This window comes from Bombina bombina, chromosome 1 (genome assembly GCF_027579735.1).
Source record: "Bombina bombina isolate aBomBom1 chromosome 1, aBomBom1.pri, whole genome shotgun sequence".
Lineage (NCBI taxonomy): Eukaryota > Metazoa > Chordata > Amphibia > Anura > Bombinatoridae > Bombina > Bombina bombina.
Window position 1 is genome coordinate 888,355,038 of NC_069499.1, and position 27,318 is coordinate 888,382,355.

Sequence of the window (27,318 nt, forward strand, 5' to 3'; positions counted from 1 at the left end):
AACACTTTATTTGTTGAATTAAACAATTTTTAGAAAAAAGTGTACTGCGCCTTTAAGAAATAAAAAAGCGCACAATTTTTTCAAACTGCCTAAAAAGCGTTAAAAACTATCTAATCAGATACACATACACAGTAGTGCCAAAAATTATTGCACCCTGAGGCAAAAGGGCAAAATTAAACTCTAAACGTTCTTTATAACAAAAAATATATTAGATATCACAAAGCGACCCCTGCACCTCGCCTCAGCTCTGCTGTGGCGCCTACCTGCCCCCAGGGAACCGCAAAAGGACTTGCTAACGATCCGATCAACAGGACATCAGTGTACACCCATCCGGAGCTAATGCCTGCTGCCTTCACAGCCAGATGAACTGCACGTCTGAGCGCGTGAAAATAGGCCCCACTCATCAGGGACGATGTTTACCTCAGACTATACAACCGCATGGGAAGCGGGTCAACCAAAAGTCATGTGGTTCCCAAACATAATCATGCAAAAAAACAGCTTATGGAAACGTTATTTCTTACTAATAAAAACTCAAACCATTAAGCTGCCCCTCCCAGTGTCTCTGTTATTGCACCTGATATATGCTGCAATATGAATAAAGCCCAGTATCATGTCAAATAATACATACAGGTTACCAGTAATACCCTCTGTTTCTAGGTCTACTGCTTACCCCTCCCTTCCCTAGTAGGGAAATAAATGTCAGCCAGTTCTGATATAACAAGTCTCCTCAGAAATAAAGGACTGAACATACCTCAATGCTGCTTGTAGCATGACACCGTTCTCCACACTGAATATCTCCCTTATACTACCTTCAGAAGTTCTGTGGGAACCAACATGGATCTTAGTTACAGCTGCAAAGATCATCCACCTCAGGGCAGGAATCTTCTTCCATATCCCTATATCCCCCTGAGGAAAATAGTACACACCGGTACCATTTAAAATAAAAAACTTCTTGATTGAAGAAACTAAAACTAACACCTCACTTTACCTCTTCCTAGTATAACACAGGCAAAGAGAATGACTGGGGGTGGAGGGGAAGGGGGGAGCTATATATACAGCTCTGCTGTGGTGCTCTTTGCCACTTCCTGTTAGCATGAGGATAATATCCCACAAGTAAGGATGAAATCCGTGAACTCGTGATATCTTGTGGAAGAAAAGAAAGTTATAACAGACATCCTCAAACTTGGCTGTCCAGAGGTTTTGGAACTACATTTCCCATGATGCTCAGCAAGCATTTCAGCTGGCTGAGCATCATGGGAAATGTAGTTCCAAAACCGCTGGAAGGTCAAGTTTGAGGATGTCTGTTATAACGCATCTTCATTACAACTAATGAATGAAGCTCCATCTAAAATATTAACATTCCGGATCTGATTTTAAAAAAGGGAGAGTTTACCATAATTTTAAAGGTTATGATTATTTACCTCCTTTTAATAAAGTACAGCAGAAAAGTTGTCCAAATGTGATTGATTAATTCAACTGGAGATAGTTCACCTATGTATTTCTAATGGTATATAACCAAATTAATAATTTTCATATAAAACTGTAAATAATCTAAAAACTTATTCTAAAATGGAAACCTCTTGGTAGCAAATCTTAAGATTTTTTTTTTTTTTAAATAACCAGCAAGAATAAGTCTTTATGTAGAAAGCCATGATTTATTCAAGTGTAACTAGTGATTTAAATCAACTTTAAATTAAATGAAAATCGACCCTGGTTAATGATACATAAAATATTAAAGTACTTGAGTTCATAGTAGTAAAAAAATATTTGTTTTCTCTTAATTTGATAAAATATTTACTGTTCCAAAACTGGATAGGTGTTATATTGCTAATCTAAACAATTTTTCACGCTAACACAATTTCTATGCAGTTATTTGCATAGTGCCATAATTTAAATGTGACACTAAAAACACATTTTATATGCAATACTTTAAAAGCTGACCTCCAGCGGGGCTTTTGCTAAAGGCTATGTTTGCACTCCACACCAACAGCACCCACCCCCACTGCACTGACAGGCAGTAAAGCCATACTGTTCACTGCCAAAACTACACACAGCTTACACCCACTGTCTTGCATAAAGCCTTGGATCCTATAATGTATGCATGGCAGCAGGCACTGTAAAGCCTATGGGGTAGAAGGTACTGCAACTACTTGTCAGTGCAAAGTAGGGGAAAAAATTATATATATATATATATAATATGGCAATGTGCAAACAGATCCACTCCAGGAGGGATACATTTTCAGTATAATTTCAGCAATACCTTTAATTGATTGGGGAAATAAGAACCTGGCCACCAGGAGGAGGCAAAGACACCCAAGCCAAAGGCTTAAATACTCCTCCCACTTCCCTCATCCCCCAGTCATTCTGGCAAGGAACAAGGAACAGTAGAAGAAATATCTGGGTGAAAAGGTGCCAGAAGAATTTAAAAAAAAAAAACAAGACGCCCACATAAAAGACGGATGGGGAGCTGTGGACTCTTTCCATCGGAAGAAAAGAAAATTATCAGGTAAGCATAATTAATGTTTTTCTTCCTAAATGGAAAGAGTCCATAGCTGCATTCATTACTTTTGGGAAAACAATACCCAAGCTATAGAGGACACTGAATGCCAAAACAGGAGGGTACAATAGGTGGCCCATTCTGAGGGCACCAGGCCTGAAACCCCATACCCAACAAAAAACCCTGCTTCGACCGAAGCCGAGAAAACAAAAAGGGAAAAGGCCCCAGGGACAATGACCAGCAGATAGCCGGGAAACTTAGCCAGAGACCGCAACATCAGACACAACTGAGCCAACATTCCCCCAGGAGACACCGTCGCCCAACAGTCAGTCCCCCACCACACACCCTATACTAGTAGCGAAGGGAACCCCTGCCAAAACTCCCAAAGGAATAAGGCAAGGAAGAACCAAATAGGAACCGAAAGGTGACCACAAACTCCATAAAAACCCCAATCAAACCAAGCTTGCAAGACCTAAATGGGTCCTGACAAAAAGGGAGGCCACGCCCAATCCAAATAGAAACCGCAAGGATTAGAACTAGTAGCAGAACAGAGAAAAAGTTCTCCCAACATCCTACAAGAATTGGAACAGCTAGCTAGCACTCGATCAAGGAGCAAACATCATCCGAACTCAGAACCCTGAGGAATTCAGGCTTAATTACATGTAGCAGACCCAGACGAAGGTAAACCCCTGAGTCAAGAACTCGCAGTCATCCTCAGGATGACACAGTTGAAATACTTGCTAGAAGCAGCTACCAAATTTAGAATGCTAAACCTCCACTACAGAAGGCATACTCTAGGCAACCAAAACTGCCAGACCTACACATGGGTCTCGAAAATAAAAGGAGAGCCTAGAACCTCAACGAGGACCAATGCGCCCCCAAGATCCGAGAGAACAACAGATCTCAGGACCTACCTCCAGCCGGGCCAGCCAAAGCATCAGCAGGTCTGCAACCAGGGGACCAGAAAAACCCCAGGCTCAAATAACAAGCGGAAAAAATGGCACAGCCATTACCATAGTGCTCGGGTGCCAACCCGAAATACCACATGGAGACTGTCGACAAGGCCGTAGACCTAGAGATCTAGCTAAAGGCCCAACATAGCTCAGGGCAGAGCCAGCAACTGTCCAAATGGACCGAACAACCCAGTGAGCGTAACTCTCTCCGAAACAGGTTAACACGTCTGTCCTAACCTCCTGAAGCCAGGAGAAGCCCTAAGATAGGAACCGCACTTCCGAAAGGATACAAGGCCCCCCCCCAAGACTAAGGGGGCCGGCAAACAGGTCGGAAGGACATAGCACCTGCCCCCAGGACATAGCCATAGGCTGAACCAAGAGAACAAATCTCCAACGCTCAGACCTGGAAGGAATCCCCTGAAGATCTTAGCTGGCTAGCACACAGACAAGGTGCCATAGATACAGTGGTTCCACAGCGAACCCCTTTGCTTGCAGAACATTAAAGCCATCACACTTTTTCAGCAAGCCGACCAAGGGAAACTGACCAAGGTAAAAGGCAAGCCAAGGGGGCATCGGCACCCAGAAAAACCTGGTCAACTGAACCAGTTCAACCAGCCCAACCAAAGGACACTGCCCAAGTTTCCTGGAACTGGGGAACCCCGGACAAGCTCTAGATCCTAACAGTCCGGTACAACCCGCAACGGGATCCACAAAGGAAACGCTGAGAAAAACCACAGTCACCCGAAAAAAACAGAGCAAGGAGAGGTCCGAGAACCCAAATAAACAAGAGCCCGAAAACTGAAATCCCACATCTGATATAAAACCAGACCCCCGGGAGATACCATACAATGTCCAAAGTAAAATGGACAACGAGAAAAACTTGCAAGTCCCGACCAGAAGACGAGAACACCCCTTGCCAGAGTTCAACGTTCCAAAGAGCTAAGGAAGTAAGACCGAAACAAGGTCACTAGAGCACTAGGCGCAATAGCCACACTACAACCAAGAACAATGGGATACCTCGAGGACAAAGTCACTCGAAGAAAGGCGTGTCTACACATCACCCCTAAAAACCAGCTCCAGGGAAGAAACCCTAAACAGAGCTCAAGAAGACCACACTGCCCATGTCCCTAACAAAAGGAACCAACTCCAGAAGGGAACCAGGTCCCCCTAAGGAACGGACGAAGTCCGAAAAGGTCTCAAGAAGAGAACCACAGCAGGAACAAGTTCAAGGACAATTCCAGAGCATCAGAAGGCCAAAACGCTCAAAAAAGCGGTAAGGAGGCGCTAAGCCCCCAATCCTCCCAAGAGAGGAAGGAAACTCTAGGCCCCGAGGAAATCGGAGCAAAGAGTGACACAGCAGAACTCCACTGACCCGGTCACCAGATTAAAGCTGAATAAGGACTGACACAATCCTGCCAGCCATACGGATCCTTTTAGAGTGTTTAGCTGAACTTGTAAAGAAACAAGAACATACACAAATAATAATGTGAGCACTCAGCACCCCACCAGACCAGCCAGGCAGAACAGGCGCCACGTGTCTGAATAAGCCACAGGACAGAAGATCTGAATCCCGCAGCTGGGGTCATAACTCAAGTTGGCTAAATCTCCCTCAGAGGGGAAGGTAAAACAGACAACCAGAATCTATCCCAGAAGTTCCCGAAGGAAACACAATCGAAATTAAAAAAAGACATCCTAACCGGATAAAAGAAAATATAAGGCAACCCATAGGTTAACGCCCAGGAAGAAAGCAGGCATCCCGCAGGACCAGACAAACGAAACACTGATCTTCCAACAACAAAAAACGGGAAAGATCTCAATAAACAGACAATTTTGGAAATTAAGTCATCCCCTCATCATTATTATCATCATCATGTATTTGTAGAGCGCCAACAGGTTCCGCAGCGCTTTGAACATGGGAGGTATATAAAAAACGATTACAGGGATCAAATGGGGAGAGAGGGTCCTGTCGTGAGTTGCACTGTTGTAGTCGGCTCATTTGAAGGTGAACTACAAACAGCTGGGCTCATAGGCTTACATGCTATGGGGTTTTAGGGGATAGCAGTGGAGATAGGAAGGTTAGTGTAGGTTGTAAGCGTCCCTGAATAGTAAAGTCTTCAGGGAGCACTTGAAGCTTTTAAAACTAGGGGAGATTCTTGTGGAGAGAGGCAGAGAGTTCCATAAGATGGGAGCCAGTGTTGAGAAATCTTTTAGACGGGAATGTGAGGAGGTAACAAGAGAGGAGGAGAGTAGGAGATCAAGAGCGGTGCAAAGGGGACGGGAGGGAGAGTATCTGGAGACAAGGTCTGAGATGTAGCGGGGAGCAGTACAATTGAGGGCTTTGTGTGTCAGAGTGAGAATTTTGTGTTTAATCCTAGAGGCAAGGGGAAGCTAGTGGTGAAGGGATTGGCAGAGAGGTGCGGCAGATGAAGAGCGACGTGCAAGGAAGATGAGCCTGGCAGAGGCAATCATTATGGATTGTAAAAGAGCTAGGGAGACCAGAGAGGATAGAGTTGCAGTAGTCGAGGCAGGAAAGGATGAGAGAGTGAATTAAAATCTTTGTTATGTCTTGTGTAAGGAAAAGGAAATTTATGCTTACCTGATAAATTGATTTCTTCTACGATACGACGAGTCCACGGATTCATCCTTACTTGTGGGATATTATCCTCCTGCTAACAGGAAGTGGCAAAGAGCACCACAACAGAGCTGTCTATATAGCTCCTCCCTTGACTCCACCCCACAGTCATTCGACCGAAGGTATAGGAAGAAAAAGGAGAAACTAAAAAGGTGCAGAGGTGACTGAAGTTTGAAAACAAAAATACAATCTGTCTAAAATGACAGGGAGGGCCGTGGACTCGTCGTATCGTAGAATAAATCATTTATCAGGTAAGCATAAATTTCCTTTTCTTCTACTAGATACGACGAGTCCACGGATTCATCCTTACTTGTGGGATACAATACCAAAGCAACAGGACACGGATGAACGGGAGGGACAAGACAGATACCTAAACGAAAGGCACCACTGCTTGAAGAACTTTTCTCCCAAAAATAGCCTCAGAAGAAGCAAAAGTATCAAATTTGGAAAATTTGGAAAATATGAAGGGAGGACCAAGTCGCAGCCTTACAAATCTGTTCAACAGAAGCATCGTTTTTAAAAGCCCATGTGGAAGCCACCGCTCTAGTAGAATGAGGTGTAATTTTTTCAGGAGGCTGCTATCCAGTAGTCTCGTATGCCAAACGGATGATGCTTTTCAGCCAAAAAGAAAGAGGTAGCCATAGCTTTTTGACCCCTACGCTTTCCAGAATAAACAACAAAGAGAGAAGATGTTTGACAGAAATCCTTGGTCGCTTGTAAGTAAAACTTCAAGGCACAAACCACATCCAAGTTATGTAACAGACGCTCGTTCTTAGACGAAGGATTAGAACATAGAGAAGGAACAACAATTTCTTGATTAATATTCTTATTTAAATCAACCTTAGGGAGGAATCCAGGTTTAGTACACAAACCCACCTTATCAGAATGGAATATAAGATAAGGCGAGTCGCATTGTAACGCAGAAAGCTCAAAAACTCTTCGAGCAGAAGAGATAGCAACTAAAAACAAAACTTTCCAAGATAAAAGCTTAAAAACCCCTTGAAGAACATTTAGAACTAAATTCAAACTCCATGGCGGAGCAACAGAGTAAAACACAGGCTTGATTCTGACTAAACGGCAAGTTACAAAAAAGTGGGTATTTCGGTGCGCACGTCCTACCCCTGCATATACACTAATCTGTACCCATAAACAGATATTGGAAAGGACAAGTTAAAATATAAAATATGCGTGTATATGCGCTAATCAGCAATGGGGATAAGTGGATAAAACTAAGAAGATACCTGAAATAAGATTTCTATTAGAATGAATGGTCTATATACATCAGCTAAAATAATTTACTAAAAACAGTGTAGAAAATAGATGAAGATATGTAGTATCTTAAAAATAAAGCATTTATTATAATACATACATAGTCAGTCCCTATGTACTTCAAAAGTAAAATGAAAAAGGCAATATCTTGTGGTTAACTCCTTATATCACTCGATGCATGTTATTACTTATGTTCTTATTACCAGTCCTTGATACTCCATTAGGTAAAACAAGTTAATGCTCCAAGTGATTTCTAGAACTAGTCTTTGGCAGTTAATTTACGAATGCATCAAAGATCGTGAAACGAAATCAAATTAATAAAAGCAAAAGATAATGAGCTAATTAATACTAAGGAATTCAATTGTATCTACCAGAAACATTCCAGAATGGCCATGTTCTATTTCCTGCCAAAGATCCATAAAACCCTGATTGACCCCCCGGAACGCCCCATTATTTCGGGCATTTCCTCCATCTGCTCCAACCTTTCCCTGTTTGTAGACACACAACTCCAAAGCTACCTAAAGAAGTTACCATCCTATTTAAAAGATACCACAGAAGTATTAAATCTCCTAAAAGACTTAGAACGGCAAAATGACTACATCTTAGCAACGAGTGATGTGAGTTCTCTATACACCAGCATCCAGCATGAAAAAGGTATAGCCGCGGTAGATTGGTTTCTAAGAAGTGAAAAAACATAATTTATGTAAGAACTTACCTGATAAATTCATTTCTTTCATATTAGCAAGAGTCCATGAGCTAGTGACGTATGGGATATACATTCCTACCAGGAGGGGCAAAGTTTCCCAAACCTCAAAATGCCTATAAATACACCCCTCACCGCACCCACAAATCAGTTTAACGCATAGCCAAGAAGTGGGGTGATAAGAAAAAAGTGCGAAAGCATAAAAAATAAGGAATTGGAATAATTGTGCTTTATACAAAAAAAATCATAACCACCACAAAAAGGGTGGGCCTCATGGATTCTTGCTAATATGAAAGAAATGAATTTATCAGGTAAGTTCTTACATAAATTATGTTTTCTTTCATGTAATTAGCAGGAGTCCATGAGCTAGTGACGTATGGGATAATGACTACCCAAGATGTGGATCTTCCACGCAAGAGTCACTAGAGAGGGAGGGATAAAAACATAATTTATGTAAGAACTTACCTGATAAATTCATTTCTTTCATATTAGCAAGAGTCCATGAGCTAGTGACGTATGGGATATACATTCCTACCAGGAGGGGCAAAGTTTCCCAAACCTCAAAATGCCTATAAATACACCCCTCACCACACCCACAAATCAGTTTAACGCATAGCCAAGAAGTGGGGTGATAAGAAAAAAGTGCGAAAGCATAAAAAATAAGGAATTGGAATAATTGTGCTTCATACAAAAAAATCATAACCACCACAAAAAGGGTGGGCCTCATGGACTCTTGCTAATATGAAAGAAATGAATTTATCAGGTAAGTTCTTACATAAATTATGTTTTCTTTCATGTAATTAGCAAGAGTCCATGAGCTAGTGACATATGGGATAATGACTACCCAAGATGTGGATCTTCCACGCAAGAGTCACTAGAGAGGGAGGGATAAAATAAAGACAGCCAATTCAGCTGAAAATAATCCACACCCAAAATAAAGTTTAAATCTTATAATGAAAAAAAATGAAATTATAAGCAGAAGAATCAAACTGAAACAGCTGCCTGAAGTACTTTTCTACCAAAAACTGCTTCAGAAGAAGAAAACACATCAAAATGGTAGAATTTAGAAAAAGTATGCAAAGAAGAACAAGTTGCTGCTTTGCAAATCTGATCGACCGAAGCTTCATTCCTAAACGCCCAGGAAGTAGAAACTGACCTAGTAGAATGAGCTGTAATCCTTTGAGGCGGAGATTTACCCGACTCGACATAGGCATGATGAATTAAAGATTTTAGCCAAGATGCCAAAGAAATGGCAGAGGCCTTCTGACCTTTCCTAGAACCGGAAAAGATAACAAATAGACTAGAAGTCTTTCGAAAATTCTTAGTAGCTTCAACATAATATTTCAAAGCTCTAACTACATCCAAAGAATGCAATGATTTCTCCTTAGAATTCTTAGGATTAGGACATAATGAAGGAACCACAATTTCTCTACTAATGTTGTTAGAATTCACAACCTTAGGTAAAAATTTAAAAGAAGTTCGCAACACCGCCTTATCCTGATGAAAAATCAGAAAAGGAGACTCACAAGAAAGAGCAGATAATTCAGAAACTATTCTAGCAGAAGAGATGGCCAAAAGAAACAAAACTTTCCAAGAAAGTAATTTAATGTCCAATGAATGCATAGGTTCAAACGGAGGAGCTTGAGGAGCCCCCAGAACCAAATTCAAACTCCAAGGAGGAGAAATTGACTTAATGACAGGTTTTATACGAACCAAAGCTTGTACAAAACAATGAATATCAGGAAGATTAGCAATCTTTCTGTGAAAAAGAACAGAAAGAGCAGAGATTTGTCCTTTCAAGGAACTTGCAGACAAACCTTTATCCAAACCATCCTGAAGAAACTGTAAAATTCTCGGAATTCTAAAAGAATGCCAGGAAAAATGATGAGAAAGACACCAAGAAATGTAAGTCTTCCAGACTCTATAATATATCTTCCTAGATACAGATTTACGAGCCTGTAACATAGTATTAATCACAGAGTCAGAGAAACCTCTTTGACTAAGAATCAAGCGTTCAATCTCCATACCTTTAAATTTAAGGATTTGAGATCCTGATGGAAAAAAGGACCTTGCGACAGAAGGTCTGGTCTTAACGGAAGAGTACACGGTTGACAAGAGGCCATCCGGACAAGATCCGCATACCAAAACCTGTGAGGCCATGCTGGAGCCACCAGCAGAACAAACGAGCATTCCTTCAGAATCTTGGAGAATACTCTTGGAAGAAGAACTAGAGGCGGAAAGATATAGGCAGGATGATACTTCCAAGGAAGTGACAATGCATCCACTGCTTCCGCTTGAGGATCCCTGGATCTGGACAGATACCTGGGAAGTTTCTTGTTTAGATGAGAAGCCATCAGATCTATTTCTGGAAGTCCCCACATTTGAACAATCTGAAGAAATACCTCTGGGTGAAGAGACCATTCGCCCGGATGTAACGTTTGGCGACTGAGATAATCCGCTTCCCAATTGTCTATACCTGGGATATGAACCGCAGAAACTAGACAGGAGCTGGATTCCGCCCATACCAGTATCCGAGATACTTCTTTCATAGCCAGAGGACTGTGAGTCCCTCCTTGATGATTGATGTATGCCACAGTTGTGACATTGTCTGTCTGAAAACAAATGAACGATTCTCTCTTTAGAAGAGGCCATGACTGAAGAGCTCTGAAAATTGCACGGAGTTCCAAAATATTGATTGGTAATCTCACCTCCTGAGATTCCCAAACCCCTTGTGCTGTCAGAGACCCCCAAACAGCTCCCCAACCTGTCAGACTTGCATCTGTTGAAATTACAGTCCAGGTCGGAAGAACAAAAGAAGCCCCCTGAACTAAACGATGGTGATCTGTCCACCACGTCAGAGAGTGTCGTACAATCGGTTTTAAAGATATTACTTGAGATACAGAGCTGAAGAGGTCGCATGTGAAAACGAGCAAAGGGGATCACATCTGATGCAGCAGTCATAAGACCTAGAATTTCCATGCATAAGGCTACCAAAGGGAATGATTGTGATTGAAGGTTTCGACAAGCTGTAATCAATTTTAGACGTCTCTTGTCTGTCAGAGACAGAGTCATGGACGCTGAATCTATCTGGAAACCTAAAAAGGTTACCCTTGTCTGAGGAATCAATGAACTTTTCGGTAAATTGATCCTCCAACCATGATCTTGAAGAAACAACACAAGTCGATTCGTATGAGATTCTGCTAAATGTGAAGACTGAGCAAGTACCAAGATATCGTCCAAATAAGGAAATACCACAATACCCTGTTCTCTGATTACAGACAAAAGGGCACCGAGAACCTTTGTAAAAATTCTTGGAGCTGTTGCTAGGCCAAACGGCAGAGCCACAAACTGGTAAAGCTTGTCTAGGAAAGAGAATCTCAGAAACTGATAGTGATCTGGATGAATCGGAATATGCAGATATGCATCCTGTAAATCTATTGTGGACATATAATGCCCTTGCTGAACAAAAGGCAGGATAGTCCTTATAGTTACCATTTTGAATGTTGGTATCCTTACATAACGATTCAATATTTTTAGATCCAGAACTGGTCTGAAGGAATTCTCCTTCTTTGGTACAATGAAGAGATTTGAATAAAACCCCAGCCCCTGTTCCAGAACTGGAACTGGCATAATTACTCCAGCCAACTCTAGATCTGAAACACATTTCAGAAATGCTTGAGCCTTCGCTGGATTTACTGGGACACGGGAAAGAAAAAATCTCTTTGCAGGAGGCCTTATCTTGAAGCCAATTCTGTACCCTTCTGAAACAATGTTTTGAATCCAAAGATTGTGAATTGAATTGATCCAAATTTCTTTGAAAAATCGTAATCTGCCCCCTACCAGCTGGGCTGGAATGAGGGCCGCACCTTCATGTGGACTTGGGAGCTGACTTTGGTTTTCTAAAAGGCTTGGATTTATTCCAGACTGGAGATGGTTTCCAAACTGATACCGCTCCTGTGGGTGAAGGATCAGGCTTTTGTTCCTTATTGTGACGAAAGGAACGAAAACGATTATTAGATCTAAATTTACCTTTAGATTTTTTATCCTGTGGTAAAAAAGTTCCCTTCCCTCCAGTAACAGTTGAGATAATAGAATCCAACTGAGAAACAAATAATTTATTACCCTGGAAAGAAAGGGAAAGCAAAGTTGACTTAGAAGACATATCAGCATTCCAAGTTTTAAGCTATAAAGCTCTTCTAGCTAAAATAGCTAGAGACATATACCTGACATCAACCCAATGATATCAAAGATAGCATCACAAATAAAATTATTAGCATTTTGAAGAATATTAACAATGCTATGAGAATTATGATCTGTTACTTGTTGCGCTAAAGCTTCTAACCAAAAAGTTGAAGCTGCAGCAACATCCGCTAAAGATATAGCAGGTCTAAGAAGATTACCTGAACATAAGTAAGCTTTTCTTAGAAAGGATTCAATCTTCCTATCTAAAGGATCCTTAAAGGAAGTACTATCTGCCGTAGGAATAGTAGTACGTTTAGCAAGAGTAGAGACAGCCCCATCAACTTTAGGGATTTTGTCCCAAAATTCTAATCTGTCAGATGGCACAGGATATAATTGCTTAAAACGTTTAGAAGGAGTAAATGAATTACCCAAATTATTCCATTCCCTGGAGATTACTTCAGAAATAGCATTAGGGACAGGAAAAACTTCTGGAATAACTACAGGAGATTTAAAAACCTTATTTAAACGTTTAGATTTAGTATCAAGAGGACCAGAATCCTCTATTTCTAATGCAATTAAGACTTCTTTAAGTAAAGAACGAATAAATTCCATTTTGAATAAATATGAAGATTTATCAGCATCAACCTCTGAGACAGAATCCTCTGAACCAGAGGAACCATTATCAGAATCAGAATGATGATGTTCATTTAAAAATTCATCTGAAAAATGAGAAGTTTTAAAAGACCTTTTACGTTTACTAGAAGGAGGAATAACAGACATAGCCTTCTTAATGGATTTAGAAACAAAATCTCTTATGTTAACAGGAACACTCTGAGTATTAGATGTTGATGGAACAGCAACAGGTAATGTAACATTACTAAAGGAAATATTATCTGCATTAACAAGTTTGTCATGACATTCATTACAAACAACAGCTGGAGGAATAGATACCACAAGTTTACAGCAGATACACTTAACTTTGGTAGATCCAGCACCAGGCAGCGTTTTTCCAGAAGTATCTTCTGACTCAGGGTCAATCTCGGACATCTTGCAATATGTAATAGAAAAAACAACATATAAAGCAAAATTGATCAAATTCCTTAAATGACAGTTTAAGGAATGGGAAAAAATGCCAGTGAACAAGCTTCTAGCAACCAGAAACAATAAATAAAGAGACTTAAATAATGTGGAGACAATAGTGACGCCCATATTTTTTAGCGAAAAAATGCTTTTGGCGCCAAAAATGACGCCGTATCCGGAACGCCGACACTTTTGGCACAAAAAAACGTCAAAAAATGACGCAACTTCCGGCGACACGTATGACGCCGGAAACAGAAAAAAAATTTTGCGACAAAAAAGTCAGCGTCAAAAATGACGCAATAAAATGAAGCATTTTCAGCCCCCGCAAGCCTAACAGCCCACAGGGAAAAAAAGTCAAATTTTAAGGTAAGAAAAAAATTGATTTATTCATATGCATTATCCCAAATATGAAACTGACTGTCTGAAATAAGGAACGTTGAACATCCTGAGTCAAGGCAAATAAATGTTTGAATACATATATTTAGAACTTTATATAAAAGTGCCCAACCATAGCTTAGAGTGTCACAGAAAATAAGACTTACTTACCCCAGGACACTCATCTACATGTAGTAGAAAGCCAAACCAGTACTGAAACGAGAATCAGTAGAAGTAATGGTATATATAAGAGTATATCGTCGATCTGAAAAGGGAGGTAAGAGATGAATCTCTACGACCGATAACAGAGAACCTATGAATTAGACCCCGTAGAAGCAGATCATTGAATTCAAATAGGCAATACTCTCTTCACATCCCTCTGACATTCACTGCACGCTGAGAGGAAAACCGGGCTCCAACCTGCTGCGGAGCGCATATCAACGTAGAATCTAGCACAAACTTACTTCCCCACCTCCATAGGAGGCAAAGTTTGTAAAAACTGATTTGTGGGTGTGGTGGGGGGTGTATTTATAGGCATTTTGAGGTTTGGGAAACTTTGCCCCTCCTGGTAGGAATGTATATCCCATACGTCACTAGCTCATGAACTCTTGCTAATTACATGAAAGAAATAAAGACAGCCAATTCCGCTGAAAATAATCCACAACCAAAATAAAGTTTAAATCTTATAATGAAAAAAACTGAAATTATAAGCAGAAGAATCAAACTGAAACAGCTGCCTGAAGTACTTTTCTACCAAAAACTGCTTCAGAAGAAGAAAACACATAAAAATGGTAGAATTTAGTAAAAGTATGCAAAGAAGACCAAGTTGCTGCTTTGCAAATCTGATCAACTGAAGCTTCATTCCTAAAGGCCCAGGAAGTAGAAACTGACCTAGTAGAATGAGCTGTAATCTTTTGAGGCGGAGTTTTACCCGACTCGACATAAGCATAATGAATTAAAGATTTCAACCAAGATGCCAAAGAAATGGCAGAGGCCTTCGGAAATTTCCTAGAACCGGAAAAGATAACAAATAGACTAGAAGTCTTTCGGAAATTTTTAGTAGCTTCAACATAATATTTCAAAGCTCTAACTACATCCAAAGAATGCAATGATCTCTCCTTAGAATTCTTAGGATTAGGACACAATGAAGGAACCACAATTTCTCTATTAATGTTGTTAGAATTCACAACCTTAGGTAAAAATTTAAAAGAAGTTCGCAACACCGCCTTATCCTGATGAAAAATCAGAAAAGGAGACTCACAAGAAAGAGCAGATAATTCAGAAACTCTTCTAGCAGAAGAGATGGCCAAAAGAAACAAAACTTTCCAAGAAAGTAATTTAATGTCCAGTGAATGCATAGGTTCAAACGGAGGAGCTTGAAGAGCCCCCAGAACCAAATTCAAACTCCAAGGAGGAGAAATTGATTTAATAAAAAGGTTTTATACGAACCAAAGCTTGTACAAAACAATGAATATCAGGAAGATTAGCAATCTTTCTGTGAAAAAGAACAGAAAGAGCAGAGATTTGTCCTTTCAAGGAACTTGCAGACAAACCTTTATCCAAACCATCCTGAAGAAACTGTAAAATTCTCGGAATTCTAAAAGAATGCCAGGAAAAATGATGAGAAAGACACCAAGAAATGTAAGTCTTCCAAACTCGATAATATATCTTCCTAGATACAGATTTACGAGCCTGTAACATAGTATTAATCACAGAGTCAGAGAAACCTCTTTGACTAAGAATCAAGCGTTCAATCTCCATACCTTCAAATTTAAGGATTTGAGATCCTGATGGAAAAAAGGACCTTGTGACAAAAGGTCTGGTCTTAACAGAAGAGTCCACGGTTGGCAAGAGGCCATCCGGACAAGATCCGCATACCAAAACCTGTGAGGCCATGCTGGAGCCACCAGCAGAACAAATGAGCATTCCTTCAGAATCTTGGAGATTACTCTTGAAAGAAGAACTAGAGGCGGAAAGATATAGGCAGGATGATACTTCCAAGGAAGTGACAATGCATCCACTGCTTCCGCCTGAGGATCCCTGGATCTGGACAGATACCTGGGAAGTTTCTTGTTTAGATGAGAAGCCATCAGATCTATTTCTGGAAGTCCCCACATTTGAACAATCTGAAGAAATACCTCTGGGTGAAGAGACCATTTGCCCGGATGTAACGTTTGGCGACTGAGATAATCCACTTCCCAATTGTCTATACCTGGGATATGAACCGCAGAAATTAGACAGGAGCTGGATTCCGTCCATACCAGTTTTCAAGATACTTCTTTCATAGTCAGAGGACTGTGAGTCCCTCCTTGATGATTGATATATGCCACAGTTGTGACATTGTCTGTCTGAAAACAAATGAACGAATCTCTCTTTAGAAGAGGCCATGACTGAAGAGCTCTGAAAATTGCACGGAGTTCCAAAATATTGATTGGTAATCTCACCTCCTGAGATTCCCAAACCCCTTGTGCTGTCAGAGACCCCCAAACAGCTCCCCAATCTGTCAGACTTGCATCTGTTGAAATTACAGTCCAGGTCGGAAGAACAAAAGAAGCCACCTGAACTAAACGATGGTGATCTGTCCACCACGTCAGAGAGTGTTGTACAATCGGTTTTAAAGATATCATTTGAGATATCTTTGTGTAATCCCTGCACCACTGGTTCAGCATACAGAGCTGAAGAGGTCGCATGTGAAAACGAGCAAAGGGGATCGCGTCCGATGCAGCAGTCATAAGACCTAGAATTTCCATGCATAAGGCTACCGAAGGGAATAATTGAGACTGAAGGTTTCGACAAGCTGAAATCAATTTTAGATGTCTCTTGTCTGTCAGAGACAAAGTCATGGACACTGAATCTATCTGGAAACCTAAAAAGGTTACCCTTGTCTGAGGAATCAATGAACTTTTCGGTAAATTGATCCTCCAACCATGATCTCGAAGAAACAATACAAGTCGATTCGTATGAGATTCTGCTAAATGTGAAGACTGAGCAAGTACCAAGATATCGTCCAAATAAGGAAATACCACAATACCCTGTTCTCTGATTACAGATAGTAGGGCACCGAGAACCTTTGTAAAAATCCTTGGAGCTGTTGCTAGGCCAAACGGCAGAGCCACAAACTAGTAATGCTTGTCTAGGAAAGAGAATCTCAGAAACTGGAAGTGATCTGGATGAATCGGAATATGCAGATATGCATCCTGTAAATCTATTGTGGACATATAATGCCCTTGCTGAACAATAATAAGGATAGTCCTTATAGTTACCATTTTGAATGTTGGTATCCTTACATAACGATTCAATATTTTTAAATCCAGAACTGGTCTGAAGGAATTCTCCTTCTTTGGTACAATGAAGAGATTTGAATAAAACCCCAGTCCCTGTTCCAGAACTGGAACTGGCATAATTACTCCAGCCAACTCTAGATCTGAAACACATTTCAGAAATGCTTGAGCCTTCACTGGATTTATTGGGACACGGGAAAGAAAAAATCTTTTTGCAGGAGGCCTTATCTTGAAGCCAATTCTGTACCCTTCTGAAACAATGTTCTGAATCCAAAGATTGTGAATTGAATTGATCCAAATTTCTTTGAAAAATCGTAATCTGCCCCCTACCAGCTGGGCTGGAATGAGGGCCGCACCTTCATGTGGACTTTGGAGCTGGCTTTGGTTTTCTAAAAGGCTTGGATTTATTCCAGACTGGAGATGGTTTCCAAACTGATACCGCTCCTGTGGGTGAAGGATCAGGCTTTTGTTCCTTATTGTGACGAAAGGAACGAAAAAGATTATTAGACCTAAATTTACCTTTAGATTTTTTATCCTGTGGTAAAAAAGTTCCTTTCCCTCCAGTAACAGTTGAGATAATAGAATCCAACTATGAACCAAATAATTTATTACCCTGGAAAGAAAGGGAAAGCAAAGTTGACTTAGAAGACATATCCGCATTCCAAGTTTTAAGCCATAAAGCTCTTCTAGCTAAAATGGCTAGAGACATATACCTGACATCAACCCTAATGATATCAAAGATGGCATCACAAATAAAGTTATTAGCATGTTGAAGAAGATTAACAATGCTATGAGAATTATGATCTGTTACTTGTGGCGCTAAAGCTTCTAACCAAAAAGTTGAAGCTGCAGCAACATCCGCTAAAGATATAGCAGGTCTAAGAAGATTACCTGAACATAAGTAAGCTTTTCTTAGAAAGGATTCAATTTTCCTATCTAAAGGATCCTTAAAGGAAGTACTATCTGCCGTAGGAAAAGTAGTACGTTTAGCAAGAGTAGAGATAGCCCCATCAACCTTAGGGATTTTGTCCCAAAACTCTAATCTGTCAGATGGCACAGGATATAATTGCTTAAAACATTTAGAAGGAGTAAAAGAATTACCCAAATTATTCCATTCCCTGGAGATTACTTCAGAAATAGCATCAGGGACAGGAAAAACTTCTGGAATAACTACAGGAGATTTAAAAACCTTATTTAAACGTTTAGATTTAGTATCAAGAGGACCAGAATCCTCTATTTCTAATGCAATTAAGACTTCTTTATTCAAAATAGAATTTATTCGTTCTTTACTTAAATATGAAGATTTATCAGCATCAACCTCTGAAACAGAATCCTCTGAACCAGAGGAATCATTATCAGAATCAGAACGATGATGTTCATTTAAAAATTCATCTGAAATATGAAGTTTTAAAAGACCTTTTACGTTTACTAGAAGGAGGAATAACAAACATAGCCTTCTTAATGGATTTAGAAACAAAAATCTCTTATGTTAACAGGAACACTCTGAGTATTAGATGTTGAAGGAACCACAACAGGTAATGTAACATTACTAAAGGTAATATTATCTGCATTAACAAGTTTGTCATGACATTCATTACAAACAACAGCTGGAGGAACAGATACCACAAGTTTACAGCAAATACACTTAACTTTGGTAGACCCAGCACTAGGCAGCGATTTTCCAGAAGTATCTTCTGACTCAGGGTCAATCTCGGACATCTTGCAATATGTAATAGAAAAAACAACATATAAAGCAAAATTGATCAAATTCCTTAAATGACAGTTTCAGGAATGGGAAAAAATGCCAGTGAACAAGCTTCTAGCAACCAGAAGCAATAAACAATGAGACTTAAATAATGTGGAGACAATAGTGACGCCCATATTTTTTAGCGCCAAAAAAGACGCCCACATTATTTGGCGCCTAAATGCTTTTGGCGCCAAAAATGACGCCACCTCCAGAACGCCGACACTTTTGGCGCAAAAAACGTCAAAAATGACGCAACTTCCGGTGACACGTATGACGCCGGAAACAAAGAAAAAAATTTTGCGCCAAAAAAGTCAGCGCCAAGAATGACGCAATAAAATGAAGCATTTTCAGCCCCCGCGAGCCTAACAGCCCACAGGGAAAAAGTCAAATTTTAAGGTAAGAAAAAAATTGATTTATTCATATGCATTATCCCAAATATGAAAATGATTGTCTGAAATAAGGAACGTTGAACATCCTGAATCAAGGCAAATAAATGTTTGACCACATATATTTAGAACTTTATATAAAGTGCCCAACCATAGCTTAGAGTGTCACAGAAAATAAGACTTACTTACCCCAGGACACTCATCTACATGTAGTAGAAAGCCAAACCAGTACTGAAACGAGAATCAGTAGAAGTAATGGTATATATAAGAGTATATCGTCGATCTGAAAAGGGAGGTAAGAGATGAATCTCTACGACCGATAACAGAGAACCTATGAAATAGACCCCGTAGAAGGAGATCATTGAATTCAAATAGGCAATACTCTCTCCACATCCCTCTGACATTCACTGCACGCTGAGAGGAAAACCGGGCTCCAACCTGCTGCGGAGCGCATATCAATGTAGAATCTAGCACAAACTTACTTCACCACCTCCATAGGAGGCAAAGTTTGTAAAAACTGATTTGTGGGTGTGGTGAGGGGTGTATTTATAGGCATTTTGAGGTTTGGGAAACTTTGCCCCTCCTGGTAGGAATGTATATTCCATACGTCACTAGCTCATGGACTCTTGCTAATTACATGAAAGAAACATAATTTATGTAAGAACTTACCTGATAAATTCATTTCTTTCATATTGGCAAGAGTCCATGAGCTAGTGACATATGGGATATACAATCCTACCAGGAGGGGCAAAGTTTCCCAAACCTCAAAATGCCTATAAATACACCCCTCACCACACCCACAATTCAGTTTAATGAATAGCCAAGCAGTGGGGTGATAAAGAAAGGAGTAGAAAGCATCAACAAAGGAAATTTGGAAATAATTGTGCTTTATACAAAAAATCATAACCACCATAAAAAGGGTGGGCCTCATGGACTCTTGCCAATATGAAAGAAATGAATTTATCAGGTAAGTTCTTACATAAATTATGTTTTCTTTCATGTAATTGGCAAGAGTCCATGAGCTAGTGACATATGGGATATCAATACCTAAGATGTGGAGTCTTCCACTCAAGAGTCACTAGAGAGGGAGGGAATAAAATAAAAACAGCCATATTCCGCTGAAAAAATAATCCACAACCCAAAAAATAAGTTATTTTCACTTTTGAAAGAAAAAAAACTTAAATCAAAAAGCAGAAGAATCAAACTGAAACAGCTGCCTGAAGAACTTTTCTACCAAAAACTGCTTCAGAAGAAGCAAATACATCAAAATGGTAGAATTTAGTAAATGTATGCAAAGAGGACCAAGTTGCTGCTTTGCAAATCTGATCAACTTAAAAGCCCACGAAGTGGAGACTGATCTAGTAGAATGAGCTGCAGTGGCGTCACTAGGGTTGGTGTCACCCGGTGCGGTAAGTTATGGTGTCACCCCCCCCCAGAAAGCAGACACACACAAAAACACAGGCACACACACATACAAACACTCAGACACACTTAAAAACATACTCAGATGCACACACAAACACTCGGAAACACACTCAGACACACACACAAAAACACACACACAAAAACACTGAGACACACACACAAAAAAACTCAGACACACACTTACAAAATATGTAAACTGCACTGCATTCATTATGAAGCTCATGCCTAGAGCTGCTCCCTGGCTCAGCAGAGCATCAAATGAAAAATAAACAGAGCACTCTAAAATAAATCAGTAAAGAAAAGGTTTAGGCACAAACTATGAAAATTCTTCTCTCTGACTCTGTTCCAAGTCTGTCAGTGCACAGCCCGGGCCGCGTGCCTACCGCTTCTTATGACCAATCACCTCTGCACTCTGCCCACCCCCAGACCCCGCCCGCCCTCCTACCTGTTCAGTGTGCACTTAGTGTACCGTAACCGTAATGGTCTGGTGGGCATCATACGTGGCTCCTTCACTTTAAAGACAGTGTCAAACAGTCATGCGGTCAGGTGCCAGGCATCCCCTCATGATTTGCCAGTTCCCGTTTAGAGAGACAGCACAGCAGTGAGTGACTCCACTACTCCACATGTCACTGAGCAGTGAGCACAGATAGGCAGGCAGGTTTAGGCTAGCAGCGCAACTTTGCAAGCCCCACGGCATGCCCACAACATTCATAGCGAAATTGGACAGGGGAGAAGCAAAGTACAAACAAGCAAAAGCAGCCGGGAAAACTATTTGTTGAAATTGCAGCACTGGCTCAAGGGGCAAAAAAATTGTGTGTCTACAACTTCCCCAGTCCCACCAATGTTCACAAATGCCAGCCCCTCTAATAAAAAAAAAATCTATGCATCTCAACATTGTATTTCTTTGAATTTCAATAAAATTAAAAAAAAAAAAAAAAATTTTTTTTTTTTTTGGTGTCACCCCCTGGAGGGTGTCACCCGGGTGCGGCCCGCCCCCCCCGCCCCCCCCCTTGTGACGCCACTGATGAGCTGTAATTCTCTGAGGCGGGCTTTGACCCGACTCCAAATAAGCTTGATGAATCAAAAGTTTCAACCAAGAAGCCAAGGAAATAGCAGAAGCTTTCTGACCTTTCCTAGGACCAGAAAATAAAACATAATATTTCAAAGTTCTTACCACATCCAAAGAATGTAAGGATCTCTCCAAAGAATTCTTAGGATTAGGACACAAGGAAGGGACAAACAATTTCTCTACTAATGTTGTTAGAATTCACAACCTTAGGTAAAAATTGAAAAGAAGTCCACAAAACTGCCTTATCCTGATGAAAAATCAGAAAAGGAGACTCACAAGAAATAGCATATAGCTCAGAAACTTTTCTAGCAGAAGAAATAGCCAAAAGGAACAACACTTTCCAGGAAAGTAGTTTAATGTCCAAAGAATGCATAGGCTCAAATGGAGGAGACTGTAAAGCCTTCAGAACCAAATTAAGACTCCAAGGAGGAGAAATTGATTTAATGACAGGCTTAATACGAACTAAAGCCTGTACAAAACAGTGAATATCAGGAAGAATAGCAATCTTTCTGTGAAACAAAACAGAAAGAGCGGAGATTTGTCCTTTCAAGGAACTTGCAGACAAACCCTTATCCAAACCATCCTGAAGAAACTGTAAAATTCTAGGCATTCTAAAAGAATGCCAGGAGAATTTATGAGAAGAACACCATGAAATGTAAGTCTTCCAAACTCTATAATAAATCTTTCTAGAAACAGATTTACGAGCTTGCAACATAGTATTAATCACTGAGTCAGAGAAACCTCTATGACTTAGAACTAAGCGTTCAATTTTCATACCTTCAAATTTAATGATTTGAGATCCTGATGGAAAAACGGACCTTGAGATAGTAGGTCCGGCCGTAACGGAAGTGGCCAAGGCGGGCAACTGGACATCCGAACCAGATCCGCATACCAAAAACTGTGTGGCCATGCTGGAGCCCCCAGCAACACAAAAGACTGTTCCATGATGATTTTGGAGATCCCTCTTGGAAGGAAAACTAGAGGCGGAAAGATGTAAGCAGGTTGATAACACCAAGGAAGTGTCAGCGCATCCACTGCTTCCGCCTGAACATCCCTGGACCTGGACAGGTATCTGGGAAGTTTCTTGTCTAGATGAGAGGCCATGAGATCTATCTCTGGAAGCCCCCACATCTGAACAATCTGAGAAAACACATCTGGATGGAGAGACCACTCCCCTGGATGTAAAGTCTGGCGGCTGAGATAATCCGCCTCCCAATTGTCTACGCCTGGGATATGCACCACAGAGATTAGACAGGAGCTGGATTCCGCCCAGGCAAGTATCCGAGATACTTCTTTCATAGCTTGGGGACTGTGAGTCCCACCCTGATGATCGACATAAGCCACAGTTGTGATATTGTCTGTCTGAAAACAAATGAACGGTTCTCTCTTTAGTAGAGGCCAGAACTGAAGAGCCCTGAGAATTGCACGGAGTTCTAAAATATTTATTGGTAATCTTGCCTCTTGAGATTTCCAAACCCCTTGTGCTGTCAGAGATCCCCAAACAGCTCCCCAACCTGAAAGACTCGCATCTGTTTTGATCACAGTCCAGATTGGGCGAACAAAAGAAGCCCCTTGAACCAAACGATGGTGATCTATCCACCATGTCAGAGAGTGTCGTACATTCGGATTCAAGGATATTAATTGTGATATCTTTGTAAAATCCCTGCACCATTGATTAAGCATACAAAGCTGTAGAGGTCTCATGTGAAAACGAGTAAAGGGGATTGCGTCCGATGCTGCAGTCATGAGACCTAAAACTTCCATGCACATAGCCACTGAAGGGAATGACTGAGACTGAAGGTGCCGACAGGCTGCAACCAATTTTAAACGTCTCTTGTCTGTTAGAGACAGAGTCATGGACACAGAATCTATCTAGAAGTCTAAAAAGGTGACCCTTGTCTGAGGAATCAAGAAACTTTTTGGTAAATTGATCCTCTAACCATGTTTCTGAAGAAACAACACTAGTTTATTCGTGTGAGATTCTGCAGTATTTAAAGACTGAGCTAGTACCAAGATATCGTCCAAATAAGGAAACGCCGCAATACCCTGTTCTCTGATTACAGATAGTAGGGCACCCAGAACCTTTGAAAAGATTCTTGGAGCTGTTGCTAGGCCAAATGGAAGAGCAACAAATTGGTAGTGCTTGTCTAGAAAAGAGAATCTCAGAAACTGAAAGTGTTCTGGATGAATCGGAATATGAAGGTATGCATCCTGCAAGTCTATTGTGGACATATAATGTCCTTGCTGAACAAAAGGCAGAATAGTCCTTATAGTCACCATCTTGAAAGTTGGTACTCTTACATAACGATTCAAAATTTTCAGATCCAGAACTGGTCTGAACAAATTTTCTTTCTTTGGTACAATGAATAGGTTTGAATAAAACCCCAAACCTTGTTCCTGAAGAGGAACTGGCATGATTACCCCTGAAGACTCCAGGTCTGAAACACACTTCAGAAAAGCCTGAGCTTTTACTGGATTTACAGGGATGCGTGAGAGAGAAAATCTTCTCACAGGAGGTCTTACTTTGAATCCTATTCAATACCCTTGAGAGACAATGCTCTGAATCCAATGATTTTGGACAGATTTTATCCAACAATCCTTGAAAAACCTTAATCTGCCCCCTACCAGCTGAGCTGGAATGAGGGCCGCACCTTCATGCGGACTTAGGGGCAGACTTTGGTTTCCTAAATGGCTTGGATTTATTCCAATTTGAGGAAGGCTTCCAACTGGAAGCAGATTCCTTGGGAGGAGGATTGAGTTTTTGTTCCTTATTTTGACGAAAGGAACAAAAACGGTGAGAAGCCTTAGATTTACCCTTAGGTTTTTATCCTGAGGCAAAAAAACTCCTTTTCCTCCAGTGATAGTTGAAATAATAGATTCCAACTGAGAACCAAATAAATTATTACCTTGGAAAGAAAGAGATAGTAATCTAGATTTAGATGTCATATCAGCATTCCAAGATTTAAGCCACAAAGCTCTTCTAGCTAATACAGCTAAAGACATGGATCTAACATCAATTTTGATAATATCAAAAATTGCATCACAAATAAAATGATTAGCATGTTGCAGTAAGCGAACAATGCTAGATATGTCAGAATCCAATTCATGTTGCGCTAAATTTTCCAACCAGAAAGTCGATGCAGCCGCAACATCACCCAAAGAAATAGCAGGTTTGAGAAGATGACCTGAATATAAATAGGCCTTCCTTAGATAAGATTCAAGTTTCCTATCTAAAGGATCCCTAAAAGAAGTGCTATCTTCCATAGGAATAGTGGTACGTTTAGCAAGAGTAGAAATAGCCCCATCAACTTTGGGGACCTTTTCCCAAAACTCTATAGATTTTGCTGGTAAAGGATATAATCTCTTAAACCTTGAAGAAGGAATAAAGGAAGTACCTGGCTTATTCCATTCCCTAGAAATCATATCAGAAATAGCCTCAGGAATGGGGAAAACACCTGGGGAAACCACAGGAGGTTTAAAAACAGCATTTAAACGTTTATTAGACTGAACATCAATAGGACTGGTTACCTCAATATCCAAAGTAATTAACACTTCTTTTAATAAAGAACGCATATACTCTATTTTAAATAAATAAGTAGATTTGTCAGTGTCAATATCTGAGGAAGGATCTTCTGTTTCAGATAGATCCTCATCAGAAGAGGATGAATTATTATGTTGTTGGTCATTTGAAATTTCATCAGCTAAATGAAGTTTTAAAAGACCTTTTACGTTTATTAGAAGGTGGAAATGCAGACAAAGCCTTCATAATAGAATCAGAAACAAATTCTTTAAAATTTACAGGTATATCATGTACATTAGAAGTTGAAGTAACTGCAACTGGCAATGTACTATTACTGATAGAAACACTATCTGCATGTAAAAGTTATCATGACAACTATTACAAATGACAATCGGTGGAATAATTTCTACAATTTTACAACAAATGCACTTAGCTTTGGAAGAGCCGATGTCAGGCAGCAATGTTCCAGCAGAAACGTCAGAGGCAGGATCAGATTGGGACATCTTGCTCAATGTAAGAGAAAAAACAACATATAAAGCAAAATTATCTATTTCCTTAAATGACAGTTTCAGGAATGGGAAAAAAATGCAAAAGCATAGGCCTCTTGATAGAAAAGAAAGCAGGAGGCAAACAACAATGGGGTATTGAAATAATGAAGAAAAATTGGCGCCAAGTATGACGCACAACGTAACGTAAACTTTTTTGGCGCCAAAAATGACCGGAAATGACACTTGCGTCACTAATGACGCCGCCGTGTGAAATGTCTCGGCGTCACGTATGACGCCGGAAATGACGAAGTTGCGCCAAAAACGTATTTTTCCGCGCCAAAAAAGTTTGCGCCAAAAATGACGCAATAAAGTCTAACATTTGACGCACCCGCGGGCCTAATACCCGCAAATGCAAAAAGTAGTCAAATTGAAAAAGACTAAACCCCAGGTAAGAAATAAATTTCTTAAAGTGTTTATATTCCCAAATATGAAACTGACAGACTGCAGAAGGAAATACATGAACCTGACTCATGGCAAATATAAGTACAATACATATATTTAGAACTTTATATAATTGCATAAAGTGCCAAACCATAGCTGAGAGTATCTTAAGTAAATGAAAACATACTTACCAAAAGACACCCATCCACATATAGCAGATAGCCAAACCAGTACTAAAACAGTTCTTTAGTAGAAGTAATGGTAAATTTGAGAGTATATCGTCGATCTGAAAAGGGAGGTAGGAGATGAATCTCTACGACCGATAACAGAGAACCCATGAAAAAGACCCCCGTTAGAGAAATCATCGTATTCAATAGGTGAAACTCCCTTCACGTCCCTCTGACATTCGCTGTACTCTGAGAGGAATCGGGCTTCAACAATGCTGAGAAGCGCATATCAACGTAGAAATCTTAGCACAAACTTACTTCACCACCTCCATAGGAGGCAAAGTTTGTAAAACTGAATTGTGGGTGTGGTGAGGGGTGTATTTATAGGCATTTTGAGGTTTGGGAAACTTTGCCCCTCCTGGTAGGATTGTATATCCCATATGTCACTAGCTCATGGACTCTTGCCAATTACATGAAAGAAATGAAACACAATTGAGACAAAAAAAACTTTATTCGGGGGGCGTGTCCTAACAGCGACTGTGGACGGTCGCATCTTCTCAGTGCTCCTGCTGATCACCCAACAATCCGCCTGTGGAGGGTACTTTTTACAGAGATACCACAAACAAAAGATCCAGTAATGCTGGTACCGCGATTGAACAGGCATAATCTACGCTAATATCTGTATTTTTGAAGCCGGAACACGAGAGTGGACAATAGTGGCCTGGAGAGGCGGCTCTGGACAGGCTGCGCTACCCCCCCTTGGTTTGCCGAGGGTACTTGTCAGGACTGGTATTAAGAAATATAAAATTCTCATACCTACTTAGCTTCTTGGTACTAAAAGAATCTCCCCAGTACTAGACTACCTGAGAACACCATCTATCGCTGTGCAACAAATATGGCTGCCGTAATGGAAAAGACATACATAACCCGCATTGATGCTTTTATGGAGCGAATGGAACAACGCTTCATGGACCTATTACAAAGAGCTCCTTGGGACTTTTTGACACAACCAAGCATGAAGCTCAGCAACCCAGAGTACGGTGTGAAAGACAAAGCGGTGGCAGTTGTGGATGTGGGAGCCGCGGATAAGAGCGCTCCCGCGG